Source organism: Rhinolophus sinicus, linkage group LG01 (assembly GCF_036562045.2).
Source record: "Rhinolophus sinicus isolate RSC01 linkage group LG01, ASM3656204v1, whole genome shotgun sequence".
NCBI classification, from domain to species: Eukaryota; Metazoa; Chordata; class Mammalia; order Chiroptera; family Rhinolophidae; genus Rhinolophus; species Rhinolophus sinicus.
Genome location: NC_133751.1, coordinates 109,210,570 through 109,233,134, shown reverse-complemented (window position 1 = coordinate 109,233,134; position 22,565 = coordinate 109,210,570). Strand labels below are relative to the sequence as shown.

The 22,565-nt window shown below is 44.2% G+C and overlaps 1 protein-coding gene across 8 annotated transcripts in view; it reads left to right on the top strand.

Moving 5' to 3' along the window:
* Positions 1-13,005, top strand: part of ERCC3 (ERCC excision repair 3, TFIIH core complex helicase subunit) — a 77,459-nt gene extending 64,454 nt beyond the window's left edge. For 4 of the 8 annotated variants that reach the window (XR_012497184.1, XR_012497180.1, XR_012497179.1 and 1 more), the window contains 2 exons: positions 10,616-10,907; positions 11,292-13,005. The gene's annotated coding sequence lies outside the window, so the exon portion shown is untranslated. Of the gene's footprint in view, positions 1-3,615; positions 3,782-10,615; positions 10,908-11,291 lie in introns of all 8 variants that reach the window. The other 4 variants (XR_012497188.1, XR_012497178.1, XR_012497183.1 and 1 more) reach the window with 3 other exon arrangements.
* Positions 13,006-22,565: the final 9,560 nt, after the last annotated feature.

Sequence of the window (22,565 nt, the reverse complement as noted above, 5' to 3'; positions counted from 1 at the left end):
GACACTGATTAACAAAATCAGAAACGTAAAAGGGGAAGTTATCACGGACACCACAGAAATACAAAGGATCATCCAAAAATACTATGAAGGACTATATGTCACCAAATTCAACAACCTAGAAGAAATGGACAAGTTCTTAGAAACATATAGCCTTCCAAGGCTGAACCATGAAGAACTGGAAAATCTAAACAGACCGATCACCAGTAACGAAATTGAATCAGTCATCCAAAACCTTCCCAAAAGCAAAAGTCCGGGACCAGATGGCTTCACTAGTGAATTCTACCAAACCTTCAAAGACGATCTAATACCAATCTTGCACAAACTCTTCCAAAAAATTGAAGACGAGACAGTACTCCCTAACTCATTTTATGAGGCCAACATTACCCTGATACCAAAACCTGGTAAGGACAGCACAAAAAAAGAAAACTACAGACCAATATCTCTGATGAATACCGATGCAAAAATCCTAAATAAAATTCTAGCAAATCGAATACAACAATGCATTAAAAAGATTATTCATCACGACCAAGTGGGGTTCATCCCCGGGGCACAAGGATGGTTCAACATACGCAAATCCATCAATGTGATACATCACATAAACAAAATAAAGGACAAAAATCATATGATTATATCAATTGATGCAGAAAAGCATTTGACAAGATACAACATCCATTTATGATTAAAACACTTAATAAAATGGGTATAGAAGGAAAATACCTTAACATAATAAAGGCCATATATGACAAGCCCTCTGCTAATCTCATAATTAATGGAGAAAACTGAAGCCCTTTGCTCTACGTTCAGGAACACGACAGGGATGTCCCCTATCACCTCTGCTTTTCAACATAGTGTTGGAAGTCCTTGCCAGAGCAATCAGGCAAGAGAAAGAAATAAAAGGCATCCAAATTGGGAATGAAGAAGTTAAATTATCACTCTTTGCAGATGACATGATGCTATATATAGAAAACCCTAAAGATTCCACCAAAAAGCTATTAGAAACAATCAACGAATACAGTAAAGTTGCTGACTACAAAATAAACGTACAAAAGTCCATTGCTTTCCTATATACTAACAATGAAATCTCAGAAAAAAAATACAAAAAAACAATTCCTTTTGCAATTGCAGCAAAAAGAATAAAATACCTAGGAATAAACTTAACCAAGGATGTGAAAGACCTATATGCTGAAAACTATAAGACATTTTTGAAAGAAATTGAAGAAGACACAAAGAAATGGAAAGACATTCCATGCTCATGGATTGGAAGAATCAACATAGTTAAAATGGCCATATTACCCAAAGCAATATACAGATTCAATGCAATCCCCATCAAAATCCCAATGGCATATTTTAAAGAAATAGAACAAAAGATCATCAGATTTGTTTGGAACCACAAAAGACCCCGAATAGCCAAAGCAATCTTAAGGAAAAAGAACAATAATGGAGGTATCACACTTCCTGACTTTGGCTTGTACTACAGGGCTACAATAATCAAAACAGCATGGTATTGGCAGAAAAACAGACACATAGACCAATGGAATAGAATTGAGAACCCAGAAATAAAACCACATAAATATGGACAGATAATTTTTGACAAAGAAGCTAAAACATACAATGGAGCAAAGACAGCCTCTTCAATAAATGGTGCTGGGAGAATTGGATAGCCACGTGCAAAAGAATGAAACTGGACTGCTATTTGTCACCATGTACCAAAGTTAATTCAAAATGGATCAAAGACTTAAGCATAAGACCTGACACAATAAACTGCATAGAAGAAAACATAGGTACTAAACTTATGGACCTTGGGTTCAAAGAGCATTTTATGAACTTGACTCCAAAGGCAATGGAAGTAAAAGCTAAAATAAACGAATGGGACTATATGAAACTTAAAAGCTTCTGCACAGCAAAAGAAACCATTGACAAAATAAAGAGGCCACCAACTGAATGGGAGAAGATTTTTGCAAACAGTGCCTCCGATAAGGGGCTAATATCCAGAATATACAAGGAACTCATGCAACTCAACAACAAAAAACCAAACAACCCAATTGAAAATGGGCAGAGGACTTGAAGAGACATTTCTCCAAAGAGGACATACAAATGGCAAATAGACATATGAAAAATGCTCAACATCACTAATCATCAGAGAAATGCAAATCAAAACCACAATGAGATATCACCTCACCCCAGTCAGAATGGCTATCATCAACAAGACAAATAGTAACAAGTGTTGGAGAGGCTGTGGAGAAAAAGGAACCCTCATACACTGTTGGTGGGAATGCAGACTGGTGCAGCCGTTATGGAAGGCAGTGTGGAGGTTCCTCAAAGAATTACGAATAGACTTGCCATATGACCCAGCAATCCCTCTCCTGGGTATCTACCCAAAAAATATGAAAACATTTAGAGATAAAGACACGTGTGCTCCAATGTTCATTGCAGCTTTGTTTACGGTGGCCAAGACATGGAAACAACCAAAATGTCCTTCGATAGATGAATGGATAAAGAAGTTGTGGTATATATACACAGTGGAATACTATTCGGCGGTAAGAAAAGATGAAATAGGAACATTTGTGACAACATGGATGGATCTTGAGAGTGTAATGCTGAGCGAAATAAGTCAGATAGAAAAAGTAGAGAACCATGTGATTTCACTGATATGATATATAAACCAAAAACAACAAAAGAACAAGACAAACAAATGAGAAACAAAATCTCATAGACACAGACAATAGTTTAGTGGTTACCAGAGGGTAAGGGGGTTGGGGGTGGGAAATGAGGGTAAGGGGGATCAAATACATGGTGATGGAAGGAGAATTGACTCTGGGTGGTTAACACACAATGGGATTTATAGATGATGTAATACAGAATTGTACACCTGAAATCTGTGTAATTTTACTGTTTTACTAACAATTGTCACCCCAATAAATTTTAAAAATAAATTAAAAATAAAAGAAACGGTGGTACATCTATAAGTGGAATATTACTTGGCCATAAAAAATAATGAATTCTTGCCATTTGCAATAGTATGAATGGACTAGAAGGTATTGTGTTAAATAAAATAAGTCAGACTGAAAGACAAATATCATATGATTTCACTTATTTGTGGAGTAAAAAAAACACACAAAATAAATGAACAAACAAAACAGAAGCAAACTGGTAGATCAGAGAACAAATTGATGGTTGCCAGGTTGGAGGGACATTGTTAGTATAGGTTTTGAAAAGGGGAGGGGATTAAGAAGTACAAATTGCTGGTTATAGAAATTGTCATGAGAATGTAAAGTACAGGATAGGGAATATAGGAAATATTATTGTAATAATGATGTGTGGTGTCAGATGGCTACTAGTCTTACTGGGGTGATCACTTCATCAGTTATATAAATGTCTAATCACTATGTTGTATACCTGAAACTTATATAATATTGTATCTCAACGTAATTGAAACAAAATGTAAAAAAAGAATATCGGCTTTTAAAATAGGTTAGATTAAGCTTCCATGACTCATAAAATGATGCGATGTTAGAGCTGAAAGACTCAGAGGGAGTCTGGTCCCACCTCTGCCCCATCTGGCTCCTCTGAGCTCTAAGTATGTGGCTTACCTGCTTCCTTCTTGTGGCTACCCAGGGAATCCAGCTTCTTTGTCCTGGAACAACCCTTGAGAGAAAGTCTCCCCTGACCTAGGCCAAGTTTGTGTCCTAGAGTGGATCTCCTCCCTTGGCACATGGCAACCTCTCAGTAAACAGTTGAAGATACTTGTCTTGTGTCGCCATCAAGTCTTTTCCTTTCCAAGGTAAACAGCCTTGTTCTATCAGCTATGAGTCCTGTGCTATGTCTTTTAGACCCTTCGCCACCATGGCCTCTTGTTTCTTCGTTTGGATGTGCTCCACCTGTTGTCTCCACGTTCTCTTACTGTGTGGTCCACAGAGCTGGCCTGGGACACAGGGAAATCCTGTGACGTGGCCAGCTCTAAGGTTAGGTTGGCCAGTGTTCCCATGTCATGGGCATTATATATTCAGTGATCCAGCCAGGATGTGATTAACCTTCTCAGCACCCCATTAGCTCTCTTGGAACCTGAGAAAAATTTAACCCCACTTTTCCTCCCACACGAACCACCCTTTACTATCATGCTTCCACCCCTGCATTTTGTCCCTGCAAATTTTACCTTTGTGGGTGTTTGCCTGTTGTTTTGCCAGTTGAATCTTTTTTTATATCCTGCTTTTGTTAACTTGTATGTTGACTGGGTCACAATTTTGACAACCACAGTTCCTATGTTCATGCAAGTTGTTGGCAAAACTGTATGGAACTGATAGCTTCAGACCAACCCAGCCTTGATCCTCACACTTCACTGCTCAGCGTCCTGTGACTGTGGGCATTTTCCCTACTACAGGTGTCCTAGGTGGCTGCACACGTGCCTGCAGCAGTCCTCTGGAATTGCTGCTCTCCTGAAGCCTTGTGTGGGGACAGAGCCCCACAGAGCAGTTTCTAAGCTCTCGGCCTCACATGGAAAGGTGGTGGCTCGGGTAGTAGATGATCATCAGCTGTGTCTAGTTGGCCATCGGCTGTGGCCACTAGCCACTGATATAAGTGCCGTGGCTAAGCTAGCAAAGTGTGGTGTGGTGTGGCGTGGCGGAGTGCGGATTGCGGATTGCAGTTAGCAAGTGAGGTTGGTTGGCAGAGAGAAGTGGATGGCGGGTTGCAGATGGTGTGGCTCCTGCTTCCTGTGTCTCCAACCCAGCCGCCAGTGAGACTATAGTGGTATGGCTCCCCTATCTATGGCTCTGTGGGTGTTCCTGTTTGGCCTCACCATATCCTGCATCCTTATGCGTGTAGCGGGACCAGAGACCCCGCATGCCCCCCCCCCAGCGTGACACCTTGTTTTGGTTTACCGCCACCTGGCTGCTCCCCACAGCCTGGGCTGCTGTTGCACAGCAAGCCCCATCTCTGCCTCAGGTGGGGCCTCTGTGGGCAGCCTGAGCTCAAGGCCCCGCTGCCAATCCTGCGGCATTCCTGTTGCCCTTCGTATGGAGCTCTGCCAGGTTTGGTGTGGAAATGCGGAGAACGCCGCTCTCCCCACTCTGATCCCATCTGAAGCCCTCACCCCGAGTCTTTGTGCACAGGGCAGGGCCACGATGCTTTCCACTTCCCGGTCTCCTTGGAGGCCTGGGGACTTCTCTGATCCATGTATTGCAGGGCAACCACAGCCGAGGCTGAGGAATGGCTGCCTTCACGAGGCTTGCTGTGTTCCAGGACCTTCCACGTCAGTGCTCTGTCTTCCTTTTCACCACCACTCCCAGTATGCTTTCATTATCCCCACTTTTCAGATCAGAAAACAGGGTCTCAGAAATATTACATAGCTTGTTCAAAACCATATGACGATAAGTCACACGTCTAGGTTTGGATCCGAGCCGTCTATGTAGTCAACAGGTTTGACTGAGCACCTACTGTGTACTGGCTGCCTCCAAAGCCCATGTTCTTTCTATGTTGCCTGTTGTCTCTCAAACTGCTGACGAAGAGTGGGTTAGAGGGGGAGATAAGTGGGAAAGAATGGGGACGGCAGCGGTACAATGCCCATAGGGGAGTTGCTTGCTGCCCCTGTCCCACCACTAGATGGGGCTACTGGCTGGGCCGTCTCAGGCCAGTGCTGGGGTAAGCTGTCATCCAGCCCTGGTCAGTCTCTTAAGTCCACATTGTTATTGTAAGCAGAACAGCTCCAGCCATCGAGGAGGCACTTTAAAGCCACCAAAGAGTTACTGCCTTGTGGAAAGCTGGAGACTGAGAGGGCTTTGAGTTCCCTGTCTCATGACATGATTGTGGAGCAATTGTGAAAGGCTCCAGGAGGCAGATGGGCTCACAGAGACACTGGCGGATAGACCCTGAGCCCAACTTCTATTGGCAAGAGATTGGCAGAGATAATCTTGGAACTGTGGGATTCATTTTTAGTTTTTTTTCCCCTTCAAATTTAATTTTGAAAAGTTTCAAGCTTACAGAAACATTAAAAGTCTAGTACAATGAACAGTTATTTCTACCTCACCTAGATCCACTGCCAGTTAACACGTGCTTGGCTCTTTCTCATTGTGTGTGTGTGTGTGTGTGTGTGTGTGTGTGTGTGCGCGCGCGCGCATGCGCCAGGTGAAAATCAGTTGCAGACATCACAATGCTTCTCCCCTGAGCACTTCAGCACGCATCTCCTAACAAGGACATTGTCTTGCATCGCCATGGTGCCGTTCTTGGGGATATTTTTAAGAAAAGAATGGAAGGGAAAATGCACTTGGCTTTAAGATCTTGAAAAATTGCCAGTGAGATCTGGTTGCCAATAATAAAAACATTCAGAAGCCAGTTTAAAAGATTCAGCCTTCTTTCACTTGCTTTGAGAAAAGTTTAGGTTTGGCTGTGGACTATGTTGGACACTCCTGAGGACAGGCCTGTGCCTGACTGCCTCCCCCCCACCACCAAAAGGTGAATTTACAAAAGATAGAGCTCGGGGCTTGGTTGGGTAGGAGCTGTGAGCAAGGCAGGCATACAGGCCCAGGCCACAGACCAGCGAGCCCAGAGGCCAGCACCAGGGGCTTCTGCATGCAGGCTCGGCCCAGGCTGGCCCAGAGTGGGAAGAGGCTCTGCTGCCCAGGATTCCAGAAAAGGGTCCTGGGAGGGTGATTCTCAGAGCACACGGTGGCTGGGCGGAGCACTGGAAAAATGACCATTTCCGTATGAGAGAACTGGGAGCTGGGAAGGGTGGCTAGCGGGCAGCATGGGAGTGCTAAGCATTGCCCCTGCTTAAAGAAAGTGGGAAGCCAGAGCTCTGCAGAGGGCCTTTGAACCAGATTTCCTTGTGGAGAAGATGGAAGAGGAGAAGAAAAGACAACGAGGCTGAGGGCCCACTGTTCCAGACCACAGCTCAAGCTGGGCTATACATGAGGGCTGCGAGGAGCTGCTGTTTGTGGAGAAGGAGACTGTTTAGCACATGTGGTTCCCAGCTTGAGTGGATGCTTCTAGGAGCCACATCCTGGAGCACTGCCCTGGCCAAGGGGCTGCCTCTTCTAACAGCCGGGCCTGGATGGAGGGTAGGAGGCAGGCCCTTGAGAAGTCAGGAACCCTGTCTGTGTTGCTGCTGCATGTTCAGTGACCTCTGAAAGTTGTCTCTGAGTCTCTGTCTGCCGCCTTCAACCTGTCCTGGTCAGTCCTTCTCGATCGTACACCATGGAGCCAAGCCTGATTTTCAAACATTTGGTATTTGAATGCAGACCGGGCTGAGTTTGGCCTGCCACACAGGGGAGGAAGATACACACAAAGTGTTCTAGACAAACGAAAGAATACATAGGTACATCGAGTCATGTACCCAGGTTTACAAAACTTCCAGGAATTCTTCAAACCAATTGGACGTTGATCTTTGGCAGAGATCTCACACCTCAGAGGTGGGAAGCGGCCTCGGTGGCGTCAGTCCAACCCAGCATGCCCGGCTCAGTGGGGCTGGTTTTTCCATGCCCTGGGGCACCTGGAGCATATGCTGTATTTCACAGCCTTTCAAGTGCCCTGACCCACCTGTGGTGGTCTCCTCTCCAAGGTGAGGGGAACAGGGACCACCTTTACCTTCTCCTGGGACACGCTAGATTAGGATGCAGGCCCAGGTCTCTTGGTGAGTTTTCTTTTTCTTTTTTTTCAGTGAAGTCACCTGTGCTCTGAAGGCAGGATCATTTCTGGGGTCCTTTGTGTAAGAAACAGCCTGAAGATGCAGAGCAGTTGTCCCTTCCTTTGCAAGCCCAGCCCTCACTTCTTTGGAAACACTGCTGTTCTCTCTTGCCCTCCACATGTGATAGCCAGACCAGCCAGGAATTCAGTAACAGCTTTCCTGCACCCGTGCCTTGATGGGCCTGTCATGATGGAATTCAGGGGCAGACAGACAACTCGCCTGTCACACCTAGAACAGCACATCTCCCCTCTTTAGATGTTCAAGGTGAAGGTGATGAGTAATCCCGGTGCCAAAGTGAGACTGAGGGTGCCTGGCCACTGCATGGAGGAGTGATTCTCTAATGTTTTGGTCTCAGGAGCTCATTAAACTCCTAAAATTATAAGAGACCCTAAATAACTTTAGCTGATATGGGTGATATCTATAGATACTTAGCATGTTAGAAATGAAAACAGAAATTTTAAAAGCATTAATTCTTTTCTTTGAGTGCTTTTATTCTTTGGCCCTTAGTATCCTCAGCTGCTTCAAAGTGTGTCCTCTACCATCCTGTCACTTCTGCTTTCGCCTCAGGAGCTGCAGTCTCTAAGGCGATCTACCTTTCTGTGCATGCAGCAAAAGACCCACTCCTCCAGTCAGCTGCTCTCGGGAGAAAAAGCCATAAGGAGTTTACCTGAGTATATCTCACTAAAGTGGAAATGACTGCTGCAAGCCCCACAGCTTCCAGGAAAACCTGATCAGAAGAGGCGGCATGCTAATACAAATAGTCTCTTTCCCTTTGGCTTTTTTGGCAAAGTGATAATAGAATGAGCAGGTTACCTACCCTGTGGGGGTGAACATGGAGTCCTTCATTCAAGTTTCCTAGACTGCTCTTCAGAGCTGTGTGGGGACAGAGTCCCAGAGAGCAGTTTCCAGGTTCTCCACCTCACGTGGAAATGTGCTGGCTCAGGTAGTAAATGGCCATCAACTGTGATCGAGTGGCCATCAGCTGTGGCTAGTTGGCCGTCAGCTGTAACCAGTGAGCCATTGGCCACTAATATATAACTGCTGTGGCTACGCTAGCAGCAAATGGGGGCTAGCAAGAAGATGGTGGCTGAGCTAACAAGAGCGGATTGCAGTTAGCACAGCGGATTGCAGCTAGCAAGTGAGGTTGGTTGGCAGAGAGAGAAGTGGATGGCAGGTTGTGGATAGTGTGGCTCCTGCTTCCTGTGTCTGCAACCCAGCTGCCAGGGAGACTATAGTGGTATGACTCCCCTACCTATGGCTCCGTGGGTGTTCCTTTTTGGCCTCACCATATCCTGTGTTCTTGTGCGGGGAGCGGGAGCTGAGTCCCTGCATTACACCCAACCTCCAGCTGGGTCTGAGCACTTCCTGGTTTCCTATCTGTCTGTGGGGACAGAGCCAGGAGTGCAGTTTCCAGGCTCTCGCCCTCACGTGGAAAGGTCCTCACTCGGGTAGTAAATGGCCATCAACTGATTGGATGGCCATCAGCTGTGGCTAGTTGGCCACAGCTGTAACCAGTGAGCCACTGATCACTAATATAACTGCTGTGGCTACACTAGCAGAAAGAGAAAAAGTGGGGGCTAGCAAGAAGATGGTGGCTGAGCTAGCAAGCATGGATTGTGAGAGGCGGATGCCGCCAGCGAGAATATAGTGATATGACTCCCCTATCTATGGCTCCGTGGGTGTTCCTTTTTGGCCTCACCGTATCCTGCGTTCTTATGTGGGGAGGGGGCCAGAGACCCCACATGACACCCTGCATGACAAGCTGCTTCCACTTTTCCATTTCTGAGCCCTTAAAATGGCCCACCTGGGCTTCCAGCCCTTGCTGTGTGTAGTCACGAATGGATGTGCAGCCATCGGCACCATGCTTGGCACAAGGTTGGCACAAACATACAGCTCTTGAGCAAATGGAAAAAGTAGAGCAGCAGGGTGCAGTAGGGCCTGTGTGAGGCAGGCCAAACTATACCAGCCTAATGGATGTGTCTGCATCAAAGCTGCAGGTCTCAGTCTCTCTGGTCTCAGGAGCCCTTTTCAGTCATTGAAGTTATTGAGGACCCCAAGGAGCTTCTGTTGATGTGGATTGTATCTATCAATATTTAACTCTTTGAAATTGAGAATTTTCAGTTTCAGAATTTGTTAATTCATTAAAAAATAAAGCCATTGCATGTGAATATAAATAACATGTTTTTAATAATATGAAAAATAACCACATTTCAAAAATAAATGTAGTCAGAGGAGTGGCATTGTTTTACATTTCTGCACGTCTCTAGTGTCTGGCATATTGGAAAGAGCTGGACTGGCCTGTCTGCCTGTGCAGTCAGGGTGTTGCCATAGGTGGTTCTGAATGAAGTATCTGAAGAAATATGTAGCTGGGATAGGGTGGTGTGTTTTCTTTCACAGTCTTTTCAGGTAGCTGTAGATCTGCTTGTTTGTACTGTACCAAAGTGTGACAAGTTCTCTTCTTGTAAAAGTTAATTTCAGTGTGGGAGCTGAAATCATTTTCTTCTGTTCGTCCTTAAATGACTGGTCTAATCTGCATTTTGAATGGGTCTCTTACCCGCACATATAATGTCATGCCTGGGTTACTGGGATGATTCACTGTGTTGTGCAGTCTTCCCAGTAAACTCATATAAATATTGGCATGTGTCACCATACAATATCAAAAGATCAAATTTGATATAATTGCCACCGATCTCATCAGAAAAGTCTTCAAATATTCAGAGGCTGTCAAGCTCAGGATGGCAGATACAAGTTTTCCAAATTCTAATTTTTGCTTGAATGCTTGAATTTTATCATTGGCAGCAAACACTGCCATTGTTACTCTTGAAATGACAGGCTCATGTTCATTTTTGAAGAAATGTCTGCCAAATACCCATCTGAATAATCATCATTTGTTTGTCAGTCATTCTCTCAAGTAAACTGGGATTTCATTCTTTCTAGGAAGAATGGTAGTCCATGAAACGAAATGTCCAGCTTGGCTCACAACCCAGTCCCACAGGTACCGTCTTTGAGAAGCCATCACACTTGGCTGTGCGAAAGGGGGCTCCATGCAAGCTTGAACTTAATACAACTAATATTCTTTTACTGCTTCATCAAGGAGAATCTTAAGAGGAACTGAATCAAGTAAGCACTATTGCAGTTTGGAGCCACTGCGTGAGTCGTGCAAAGGCCCAGTGGCCATGCCCATCACTGTTTGTGTACCACCAGTGCAAATGCCAATGAAATGAAAGAGGCAAGTAACACTTTGGTATTATTTTGAAAATAATTTTGACCTCATGGGCTCCCCTAAGGGTCTGTGGATTTCCAGGTGGCCTGGACTATACTTTGAAAACCTGTAGTAGGACTATCTTAAGCCAGTGATTAGTATGTTCTCTCAATCTCTTCTAAGTATGGGTCCAAAGTCCCCATGGGCTAGGCACCTAGCCGTTCCATGAATGCCTGCTGGCTGAATGGTTGGCATCTCAGTGAGGCAAGTTTAGGGGATAGAGTTGGGAAGTTAATGGCTTGAGCCTGGGGCTGCTCCCTGGGGACTGATTGGCTTTGGGCAATGCGCAGGCATTGATAATTTCTTTAAAGGTTTGTATTCAAATACAGCTAATATACAATATTTTATCAGTTTCAGGTGTACACCATAGTTATTCAACATTTACACATACCTAAAGGAGCGATCACCATGACGAGTCCAGCAACCATCTGACACTGTACCATGCTATCACCATATTATTTACTATATTCCCCATGCTGTACATTATATCCCCAACGTTGGTAATTTTTGAATATTTAAAATATTTTTTAATTCTGCCACAAGGAAACTAACTGTAGGGTTGTCGGACCAAGAGCAGAAAGGCGGCCTAACTGCAGAGGCCGAAGCCCACAGACATCTCTCTGCTTTCTTGGCTTCTGCTTAAAACAATCACGATGGGGCACTTTGACCTGGACTACAGGCTGGGCTCCTTTGCTGGGGGGCTTCCAGAACCCTCCTGCAGAATGGGGTGGGAAAAGCCAGGGAAAGTTGGTCTCAGGGCCCAGGAGGGGACTGCGATCACTGGCATCTCTGGGCCCCAGTGGAAGCACAAAGCCAAGGGCTCCTGAATCCACAGCGATGGACCACAGTGTAGATGCCTTTATTCTGTTACAGAGCTTTGGAGCCTTGCCAGGCGAGGTGTGTTCATGTAGGCCTGCCACTTGCCCTCCGTCAGGGGCTCCCTGCTCTTCTCACTCTGAGAGCGGTCTCCCACACTGCCATTGCCCTCTCTCCTCAGGGCACTCTTAGCAAGTCACCACTGTTCCCTCCTGGGAGTGATTCTCACTCTGTCCCACGCCCTATCCAGGCAGGCTGACCCAACCCACCCTCCCTGCCCTGCACCCCCCAGCACTCTGTACAGGCACAGTGCTTGAGGCTTGGAGCCCAGCAAGATTCACCATCCATCTGTGAGCCTCTCTCCTGGGATCTTTCTGTGGCCTTGAAGAGGTGGAAGGTGCCAGTGACAAAGCTGTCTGGTTCCTGGAGGTTCTATTACTTCCTTTTTTTTCAAGCATCCTCTGCCCTCCGAAAAGCAACCCCCAGAGCTACTTGTCCCAAAAGAAGCTCCCCAGGTGATTCTAATGCATGGCCAAGGGGAGAACCTCATTTTGTTCATTTGATTTTTGTTCATTTGTTTATACTTTAACACTGATTATTCAGTAGCAACACCAGGGATGATATTTTGACATCCAAGTGGAAAGTAATGATATGTACCCCACATGTAGTTATGAAACTTTTTAAAACAGTATGTTTCTATGTAGATTACATATATACAGATTATTAAGCCATGTTTTTGAAATTTGGTAAACTTTTATTAGTTCTGTTTATGTTTCTCTGGTCAATTCTAAAGAGGTATTTGAAATCTTTTTTTTTTTTTTTAATTTTTATTTGGGAATATTGGGGAACAGTATGTTGTACCAGGACCCATCAGCTCCAAGTCAAGTTGTTATTTTCAACCTAGTTGTGGAGGGCGCAGCTCACTGGCCCGTGTGGGAATCAAACCGGTGAGTTTGGTGTTATGAGCACTGTGCTCCAACCACTGAGACAACCGGCCGCCACCAGCAGCTCAGCTGTTGTTTCTCACTGCCCCATGTGGGAATCCAACCAGCGACCTTGGTGTTATGAGCGCTGCGCTCTAACCACTAAGCTAACTGGCTGTCCAGTATTTGAAATCTTGAAGACCAAGTTTCTCAAAAGCACTATGGGCTTGTAAGAAAAATAGCATTATTTTATAATATTGTAGAATGTAGAGAAAATATTTGATGTTTTTGCAGACTTTCTGAATAAATTTTGCTGAAACTTGGAATCGTGTGTGTCTCAGTCAGCTCGGACTACTATAACAAAATGCCATAGGCTTGGTGGCTTAAACAAGAGACATTTATTTCTCACAATTCTGGAAGCTGGAATTTCAAGATCAAGGTGCTGACTGATTTGGTTCCTAGTGAGAGCCTGCTTCCTGGCTAACAGATTGTTACCTTCCAGCCATGTCCTCACACGGAGGGGAGAGAGAGACAGAGAGAGAGTGAGCAAACTCTAGTGTCTCTTCTTAGAAGGGCTCCAATCCCACCACAAGGGCCCCATCCCCATGACCTCATCTAACCCTCATTACCCCTCAAAGGCCCATCTCCAAATACCATCACATTGTGGGTTAGGACTTTCAACATGTGAATTTTGGAGGAGAACGAACATTTAGTCATAACACTGGGCTAAAAGCAGGCCTTAAAAGTCAATTTACAACTGTAAAGATAGTGAGAGAACTCTAGAGAGTTTTACTTAACTCCACAGTTCTATGTTTACATTTCAATTGGGGGATGAGACCTGGGGACTTGGAGACAACTAACCCTCAGTTATTTACTTTGCAGAAAGGTAGAATGTGAATCCAGGATTCTTGCCATATAGTCTCCAAGGAGCAAGTGTCTTCTCCTTTCTGGGAGGAGGGGTCCCAAACCCATTGTTCTCCATTGCTTGGCTCAGGAGGGTTTTCTGCTCACTGGAGGTTTTCCATCTGGCTCTCGTCATGTCCTCAGGGGTAAGAATTGGGGCAAGGAGGGCAAACAGGCACAAGCAGGTTTGCTGTAAGGTCATTAATGAGAAATCTGTCTTGAATTCAGAACACCTCATAGGTGCATTTGGGGTAAAATTAATAATGATGAACATTAAAACCCAAAAATGTTAAGGGAAAAAATAGGGAAAAAGATATATACTGAATGATTAATTACAACGAGGCAAAAAACCCTCTAAGTAGAAGAAAAAAAAAGGATCAAATTATAATATGATGGCATTTGCATGGTGACAAAACTGGTGATTTTGTCTTTGATACTAAATTTTTTTTAAAGAGTGTATATTAATTCAACAATGGAAAAAATTAAAAAGAAAATATTATTTTGCATGACGGTCATAATAGAGACTATCTCTGCATTAGTTTTTTTTTTATTGCTGAGTTACAAATTAAGCCAAAACATAGCAGCTTAAAACAACACACCTTTATTATCTCACAATTTCTGTGGTCACAGCTGAGCTGGCTCACCTGGTAACCTTTTTGTAGGCCTCCCACCAACGGCTCCAGGATCCCACCACTTCAGCAGCACAATAAATAAATATTACAAATTGAACTTGTAAATTGTATTAAATTCATCAAATTTGAGTGTCTTGTTGCTCTTTCCTGTTTTTCTATTTTGGGGGTTCATATAAGATTTCTAAAGTTTTTCATTATAACTGTGCTATCTCTGACTTCTCAAGGTCTCTTAGCTCTCACCCCGCAACATAAACTTGCTTGTGTTCAAGCAGATTTCAGGAGCACTGGAGGTTTGTGTGGCATGCTTGGTCCTGGCAGCATTTCTTGTGTCTTTGGAATGACTCACAGTAGTCAAGTGGTTACAGAATTTCTTGGCAGTGTCTTCCTCAGTGATCTTCATGATCAGGCAGACGGTATGTGTGGGGTTGTTGCTTGTGCTTTTTATTAAGGCAAAAGATGAGAATGAAATAGAAAACCATTTTTCCTTTCCTCCTTCCCTTACCCTTTGGTAACCACTAAACTGTTGTCTGTATCTATGAGTTTTTGTTTTTTTATTTGTCTTGTTCATTTGTTGCTTTCAGTTTTATATCCCACATCTGGGTGGTGAACATACAATGCAATATATAGATGATGTATTATAGAAATGTACATGTGAAACCTATATAATTTTACTAAACAATGTCACCCCAATAAATTTAATAAATAAAAATATAGAAATAGAAAACCTGCTGTTTGGAAACACATAAGCTAACTGCAGAGACATGCTCCCTTTACCTGGAATCTTGGTGACAGCTGGCCTTCCTGGCCTCTGCTGCTCAACTCTCTCTTCAGGAACCAAGAGCTTCTGACCTCCACCCTTAGGACAAGTCCCGGGAGAGCTCTTCCAGGTTCACATCAAGGTCTCTAGGACCTCACAGCTCCTGGGCCTCCCTTCTCAGTCCTGGCTCTGCTGACCTACCGCTGGACTAGATCTTGGAGGGTATGAAAGGGCAGGCACATAAATAAGCTCATTTTTCCTATCATCAGCTCTTTTCTTCTTTGGAAATCTCATAACCATGCATCAGGGAGACGCTTTCTCTTGCATCCAGGAAAGCAGCTTGTTCCCAGCCACCCAATGAGCACTGAGTCCCCCAGGGTCCCATCCCCCAGCAGCACAATGACTGTCAAGTGTGGACAGATGTGGCGATGTTTGCAAGGTCTCCTTGAGGCAGGACTTTGACACCTGAGCTGTGGAGGAAGGTCAGAAGGAATAAGCACAGGCAGGGACTAGTGATGCAAGCATTTGGGGTCCTGAAAAGCTTTTGGGATCTAGAAGATGTATGTGTATGTTGGGGTGTTTACACAGAAACTTGTCATGAACTCACTTTCTCCAAAGGTTCAAATCACTGCCACTTAAACTCTGATCACAAATCCTACTCAAGTGGGTTCTTGGTTCTTAATCACTAAGAAAATGTATAAGATTGTTTATAATAAAAATGACTGGTCAAAATTCCAAGAGGGATGGAGTGCATGTGGCCTTGGCTGTGGAAGAATGTGGGGGTGTGTTTGGCGAGTACTGCAGGTAGCAGGGGCAGGCTGGGAAGGCGTCAAGTAGAGTGGGCAGGAATCAAGGGCCCTGTCCCAGAAGCCACCCCGAGAGGCTTCGCTTCTAACACTGCTGCCAGGAAACACCCACTACCATGGTAGCGGGATAGCAGCTCCTCATTGGGGATCATCTCCTGGTTCAGTGACAAGGGCAGAAACAGTCAGCTGAGCCTGAGTTACGTAACCTCCCTGGCTGCCAGGGGGGAGAACGGAGAGGGCCGGGCCTCCTCCATCATGTAGTGGGAGGCAAACCCTAACTCCCACCAGGCAGATAGGAAGACAGCTCCCCTTGTTGAGTCACCGCATATACCAACCTGTCCACTACAGTGGTCAGGAAACTGTGACATTTTAACCATAATTAACCACCATGCATTTGAAATGACTGGTAAAAGAACTCTGTATGTATGAGTATATATGTTGTTGAATTTTATATGTATAATAAATATATATATATATGTTGTCATTATACGAGGTGAGATCAAACAATACGGTGAATGTTTAAACAAAAAAGTGTATTACAGTAAAAGACACATTGCTGTTAATCCCATCCAAACTACTCCCCCTTGCTTCAAACACACTTATCCCATCGTTCTTGCCACTTTCTGAAGCAGTTCTAGAAGTCCTCTTTTGTTGTGCTGTCGTGGCTGCATCAATGTCCTGAATTGATTCAAAACGTTTACCTTTCATGGTCATTTTGACTTTGGGGAGGAGCCAGAAGTCACACGGTGCCAGATCTGGTGAATAAGGTGGATGAGGACACATCATAATGTTTTTATTCGACAGAAATTGCTGTACCAGAAGCGATGTGTGACACAGAGCATTGTCATGGTGAAGGATGATTTACGGCACACTTTAAAACACACCTTATCTCAACCATTGCTCACACCTGATGGACAGCACCAAACAAGTTGAAACTTATCACACACTGTTACTAAGGTTTGACATGCTGCTTCCCGTATTGAATATCCCTGCCTTTCTGTTGGATGGCACTCAGCAGCAGCATTCACCATATTTAGCGATCACAATGGAAAGGCTCCCTGTCACACATTGCTTCTGGTACAGAAATTTGTGTCAAATAAAAACATTTGGTGTGTCCTCATCCACTTTGTTCACTGGATCTGGCACTGTGAGACTTCTGGCTCTGCCCCAAAGTCAAAATGACCATGAAAGGTAAACATTTTGAATCAATTCAGGACATCGAAGCAGCCACGACAGCACAACTAAAGACACTCACGAAAGAAGACTTCCAGAACTGCTTCAGAAAGTGACAAGAATGATGGGATAAGTGTGTCTGAAACAAGGGGGGAACCATAAAAGACCTCAAATAGCCAAAGCAATCTTAAGAAAAAAGAACAATGCTGGAGGTATCACACTCCCTGACTTCAGCTATTGGGCAACAATAATCAAAACAGCATGGTGTTGGCAGAAAAACAGACTCACAGACCAGAGGAATAGAATTGAGAACCCAGAAATAACCCCACATACATATGGACAGATAATTTTCGACAAAGGAGCCAAAACATGCAATGGAGAATAGACAGCCTCTTCAATAAATGGTGCTGGGAGAATTGGAAAACCACCTGAAAAAAAAAAAAGAAACTAGACACTGTGTACCAGAATTAAATAAAAATGGATCAAAAACCTAAACATAAGACCTGAAACAATAAACTGCATAGAAGAAAGCATAGGTATTAAACTTATGGACCTTGGGTTCAGAAAGCATTTTATGAATTTGACTCCAAAGGCAAGGGAAGTAAAAGCTAAAATAAATGAATGTGACTATATCAAACTAGAAAGCTCCTGCATGGCAAAAGAAACCATCGACAAAATAAAGAGGCAACCAACCAAATGGGAGAAGATTTATGCAAACAACACCTCTGATAAGGGGCTAATATCCAAAACATATAAGAAAATCATACAACTCAACAACAAAAACACAAACAACCCAATTAAAAAAATGGGCAGAGGACCTGAATAAACATTTCTCTGTTGGACATACAGATGGCCAACAGACATATGAAAAAATGCTCAACATCACTAATCATCAGAGAAATGCAAATGTAAACCAAAATGAGCTATCACCTCACCCCAGTCAGAATGGCTATCATCAACAAGACAAATAGTAACAAGTGTTGGAGAGGCTGTGGAGAAAAAGGAACCCTTATACACTGTTGGTGGGAATGCAGACTGGTGCAGCCGCTATAGAAGGCTGTGTGGAGGTTCCTCAAAAAATTACAAATAGAATTGCCATATGACCCAGCAATCCCTCTCCTGGGTATCTACCCATTCACTGTATTTTTTATCACACCGCATATATAGCATAATATATAATGTATATGCACTATATATATTTAATATATATGTATAATGTTCAACAACATCAAAGCTGAACATAAAGGATCAGTTCTCACTGGTTTTATAATCTTTAAAAACACATGTATTTGCATTGTGGTAAGCCATTGGAGTTCACCATTCATATTGTTCTTTTGAGCAGTTTCTATTTGAGATCAGAGAAAGAAGCTATGATACTGTAACAGAAATGCCTATGGAAATAGTCATTCTCTAATCTACTGAATTTTATTTATTTTGAAAGCTTTTATTCATTCTAGTGTCATCAGAGGCTGTTAACCTAGAATTTCAGGATGATGTTTCCCACTAGGAAGCCTCTTGAGCACATGGCAGAGAACGTGCATTTTGGGAATGACTGAGGTTTATGTCAGATCTTGGAATAAGTACTGAACAGAGTCTAGTTGCGTTATGTGGGCATTCTCTTCAGGTGTTATTGGGCTATCCTTCCCAATGTTGGGACATTGAGATAAATAATAAGAACACGGACCATTCATTTGGCTCCATATTTGCAATCACTCTACTTCAACGTTGCCCTAGGCATAGTTGACAGACATGAAGGCTACTTGGTTCTACACCCAGGGAGGTTACAGTCTGGAGACATATAATTAGAATGTTATAATGAGCTATGCTTCTTAGGAGTATGCTGATGGGTGTGAAGTCCCAGAATAGACTCAGTGTATCTTCATAGAGAGTCTATTTCATTCCATGTTAAATAATTAAAAATCAAATAATGTTATATTAAAACACTTGGATATACTGTGGAGTAGAATGCAAAATATGAAGTGGCTGTTGGTGAAAATGGTAGCATAAGGACTTCTGAAATTTCTCTCTATAAAAGCAATGAAAAAATTGGCAAATATTGTCAGAATGAACTTTTTTAGAACTCTGGAAATTAACCAAAGACTTGCAGAAATCCGGGGAAGGCTTATTCAAGAGAAACAGCTGAATCTTGGTAAGAATGATGAGCTTGGTAGTATTTTATCTTGTTCTAGTCATGGTAGACTTGAAAAATAACAACTCACATTTGCAGTGAAAATCAGCAGCCTGGTAGCTATTTAAGGGAGCAGAACTGGCCTGGAGTTCTTTCAAAGCCCTGTTGCCAGAGAACTGTCATTATTTGACTGCTGGTGTTTCCCTGGAAGACCCTACTTGCAAGGCTGTCTATATTTGACCAGACTCTGAGCACATGTAGTGTGAAAAGCCATATCCCAGGGAGCGTTTATTGAGAAAAATTATAGGCAATTAATAGGAGCTGGGTCAAATAATAGACTAATCAAAAAGCTTAAGAGGAAAAGCTGGGAAACGATATGTCCATAGGGGCATTAAAAAGCTCTGAAATATTCTTGGGACTCTAGAAGGCCATGCTCAGGCATAGAGCTATGAGCATGCTCAGAGTGTATGCATACTCTAGAAAGATCTGAGAGGGCCTTAAGATCTCACCTCTGTCTGAACTTGAGGCTCTGTGCAAACAGGAAGTGAAGGCTAAGGAAGAACCTGGCTGAGTGTTGAATGCACGCCCAACACACACACACAGACACACACACACCCCTCCTCAGCAAAGACTGGGAGACTTATTTGTTCAAAGGTGTTTAAAGAAGTCTCCGTCCAATGATTAACTGACCACTAGGCTGACTGATCAGAGACTTCAGTGGCCACAGCTGACAAAGAACACCAGCTATGTAGGATTAGTTCAAAGACGACACTAAACAAACAAAACAAAAACCAACTACAGCAAACACAAAAAAACATGGGGAGAGGAAAAATATGATTTTCAGAATTGCCACAGCATATTATTTGAAATGTCCACTTTTCAATATAAAAGTGTGAGACACTGGAAAAACAAGAAAGTACAGCCCATCACAGGAAAAAAAGCAATCCATAAAAACTGTCTCCAAGTTAGCCCAGAAATTGGACATACTAGACAAAGAGTTTATATTAACAATTTTAAATATGTTCAAAGAACTAAAGAAAACCATATCACACTAAAATAAAGTATAAGTATACTATTGAAACTAAGTTGATATTAATCTGAACTAAATTGATATAAATTTGATTGTAACTCTCCGATAACCATTAAGAAAAAACTTTGAAAATATATAGTAAAAGAACACTAAGAAAATAAAAATAGCACACTAGGAAATATCTATTAAATACAAAAGAAGGCTGTAGCAGAGGATAGAGGAGCAAAAATATTGGAAACAAAGAATTAAAGGGCAGATGTAATTCCAACCATATCAATGATAACATTATTTAATTATTTAATCATATTAAATGGATTAAGTAATCCAATCAAAAGACAGATTATCAGACTGGATTTAAAAACAGAAAAGATGTCAGGAGGTATACAGGGAAGATGGCAGATTAGGTAAATACTATGCCTGCTGCATCCCAGGATCACACCAAAATTTCAAATAAATGATAGAAAAATCAACCTCAAGATGCATCTGAACACTAGCTGAACAGAGCCCCTATACTAACAATTTAAAGAAGAGGCCATGTTGAGAGTGGCAGGAGGGGCAGAGAACCGAAACAGGCTGACCCCAAACCCACAGAGAGAGGTTGAATGCTGGGAGGGACACCTCGGTGGCAGACACCACCCCTGAAGAGGGCGGGACCCACCAGCCCCACGCCAGGCTCCCCAGCCCAGGGGTCCTGTGCTGGGAAGAGGAATTTCCACAGCATCTGGTAGTGAAAATCAGCAAGGACTCTGTCTGCCCTTCCTGGTGGGGCCGAAGGTGGCTGGAAACCCAGACACCCCCTTGTAGAGCTGGCACATGGAGTTGCTCGTTGGCGGGCACCCACCTGGTCTCCGGCAGAGGGAGTGGCAGCTCGGGAGGCCCAAGGATGTGTGGGGAAGGACTGAACTGAGTGCGTTTGGCATGGGACCTGGAGGGACTGGGGCCATTGTTGTCCCTGTGGAGTCTGCACACGTGTGGCCTACAGGGGAGGCCATCTTTTCAGTGTTAAGCCCTCCCCCACAGGGCAAAGTCTGGGAGTGCATTGGTCTGGTGGAATTCACGCATATGCACTGCCTCAGTGACTCCCTGGGTCCCCACCCTCTGCACAGCTGGTGCTATCTCGCCCGGAAACTCTTTACTGCTGGGCGGCTGGCCCCACCCTACGGGCTATGGATTGCAGCAAGGGGTGGAGGGGTGAGGGGTGGGGGTGGGTGGGAGGTGGAGGGCCTGTGGTGGTGTTTGCTGGAGGCCGTTAGGCCAAGACCTGCACTGCAATGTAGATAGGCAGTTCTCAGCACCTTTTTGCAGGCTGGTTATTGGTGCTGAAGCAGAAACTGCACTGATTTGGCAGAAACCACTGACCACACCTTAGGAAACCTGCCCAGCCCACCTAGAGCTACCTTGCCAGGGGCACTCTGGGTGTCTGATGGCTGACCCCACCCCCACAAAGCCTGAGGATATTTTGGTGGTGGCCAGTGACCCCAAAGCAGCACCACACCCAGTCAGAGGCAGTTCTCGAGAACTTACAAGCCTGAGGTGGTGGTTCACTACGGTATTCTCGGGTTGCTGTGCAAGGTGGTCACAGGTGAGGTACTGGTATAAAAACTGAATCTGCATTAACATTGTAAAAACCACCAGTCACATCTTGTGACTCCCTTGAACTCCACCCCATCCAGCTGTTGCGGCATCACCACTGGCACTCTCAGCACTGGGTCAACCAGCCAGACACACACACAAGAGGAGCCTCTGTCAATGCCTGAGCATTGAAAGAGGCAGCTGGTGGGTGACAATGGGCTTAGGGGACCCTGGGCCTTTTGCTAAGCAGTCTCAGGTCCACTAGTGGTGGAAGCTAGCCACAGTACACAGCGAGGCCACCCTCATATGCCTCTAGGTCCAACACACAGCAGCCAACCACATATAGCCTTAAGGCTTCTACCAGGTAGCCACAGGATGATAACAGGCAAGGCTGAAATTGCCCTGCATGGGAGCGCAACCCACAAGACACCAGAAAAAACACACCCAGAGGCCAGCTTCAGACCACACCAGAGAACTACCTGGTTAGCACCACAAGCAACACACCTTAAGGGGGGTCTCAATAGGCACAAGAGCACACAGAGGTGAAGCCCCCTCTGAGGGAGGGGTCAGCCAACACACAGCAGCTCATACACTGTGGGCATAACCAGTTCTCAGTCAGCCTGGGAGTCAATTCCACCCACTGACACACCAAAAGCAATCAAGGCTCAACTACAACAGAAGAACATGCACAACACAGAGAGACACTCCTGGAATACACACACAGGAGACTAAGGAGACTGTGTAATTTGACTACATAGGACACATACTACATAAGTTCACCTAGCAAAGACTGAGCGACTTAGGAAATTTACCTAATACGTAGAAGCAAACACACAGAGGCAACCAGAATGAGGAAAGAAAGAAACATGTCCCAAATAAAAGAAC